The sequence below is a fragment of the Cyprinodon variegatus genome, unplaced genomic scaffold, assembly GCF_000732505.1.
Source record: "Cyprinodon variegatus isolate N-32 unplaced genomic scaffold, C_variegatus-1.0 Scaffold1664, whole genome shotgun sequence".
NCBI lineage: Eukaryota > Metazoa > Chordata > Actinopteri > Cyprinodontiformes > Cyprinodontidae > Cyprinodon > Cyprinodon variegatus.
In genome coordinates this window covers 103938-105767 of record NW_015152117.1, presented here as the reverse complement: position 1 = coordinate 105767, position 1830 = coordinate 103938, and positions in this window count along the sequence as shown.

Genomic DNA, 1830 nt, shown 5'->3' with positions numbered 1-1830 from the left:
ATAATAATAATACATTTGATTTATACTGCACTTTTCCTCAAAAAGACCTCAAAGTACTACAAAAAAGAAAAGCATTAAAAAAAGAAATACATAAAAAAAATAATAATAATAATGACAAAAAATTATTATAATAATAAAAGCTGTTTAAAAAACACTTAAAGGGGACCAAAAAGAAATTTTTAATGCCTTTTTTAAAACACTCGGAGGGGCATGTCCATGGATGCATTGATGTGTGAGGAGGGAAACCTTGTATTCAAACCTGGTGGAGATGGGAAGCCAGTGTAGTGAATTGAGAACGGAGGGAATGTGCTCATGTTTCCGTACTCTCATCAGGATCCTAGCTGCTGAGTTTTGAATGTACTGAAGCCTCTGCATACTATTTTTAGTATGCAGAGAAAAGTGTATGCAATGAGAAGTGTATTGCAATAATCAAGTCTGGAGGAGTCAAAGACATGAACCAGCTTTTCGGCGTCTGGGAGGGAGAGAATGGGACGGAGTTTGGAAATGTTTCGGAGGAGGGAGAAAGAGGGCTTGCATAAATGATTTATGTGGGCTTCAAAATTGAGTTGTGAGTCCATTCTTACACCAAGATTACTAACTGTTGATGAGAGCGGGATGTTAGTACCAGAAAAAGTGATGCTGGTCATGGATGATGATTTGGTTTGATAAGGAGTTCCAACCAGGATGGCTTCAGTTTTGTAGCTATTGAGTTGAAGAAAGTTTTGCTTCATCTATACCTTTATCTCCTCCAGACAGTTGGTGATTTTGATGGGGATGACTGTGAAGATAGGGGGTCAGCTGTGACATTTACATAGAGCTGTATGTAATCAGCATAGCATTGGAATGAGATATTGTGGCGGCTGATGATTTGGCCAAGGGGGGTAAGGTAAAGGATGAAGAGGATGGGGCCAAGGACTGACCCCTGGGGACATCACACGTAACTGTGTGTGGATTTGATTTGAAGTGGCCTAGGTAGATGTATTCTGTCCGGTTGTTGAGATATGATCTGAACCAACTGAGAGCAGTGTCATTTAGTCCAGTAGTGAGGTGGAGCCGGTTTAAGAGAATGCCATGGTCGACAGTATCAAACTGTTGACAATGACAATGTGGGCGAAACGGAAACCTGACTGGAATTTTTCAAAGAAGTTGTCATGTTTGAGGTGTTCCTGAAGGTGAGTGGCAACTGCTTTCTCAAGTATTTTTTATATGAAAGGGAGGTTTGACATGGGCCTGTAGTTGGGTAATACTTCTGGATCAAGAGTGGGTTTTTTAAGCAATGATGTGATAATGGCAGTTTTCAAGACAGGGGGAACATGACCAGATTGAAGGGAATTATTTATAACCACAGAGATCAGAGGACCTAGGACACTAATATGGGATTTTACCAGGGATGTTGGGAGAGGGTCCAGGGGACAGGTGGGGGATTTTATCTTCCTGATGATGTTCCTCACCTCTTCGGATGAAACATCAGAAAAGTAGGGGATTGGAGAAAGTATGAGTTGGGAGAACAGTTTGGGTGGGAGGACCAGAGAGAGCAGAGCGAAAAAGTGCAGTTTTTGATGTGAAGAAATCCATGAAATTATTGCAAGGATTGCATGGATTATTGCAACATGAACATTTCATCAGAGATTGCTGGGATCAGAAATGTAAAAACCTTGAAAAGATGCCTTTCCCTTCAGTTTGATCACTTTGAACAGAAGTTTTTATTTATAAACAGATCTACCAACACAAAAGGGTCACCCTGTGACCTCACTGGGATATCAGATTAAACACAGAATGGTTCCTAGAGCGACATTATTGGAGGCTGAGGATGTTCTCTTCACTTTTATT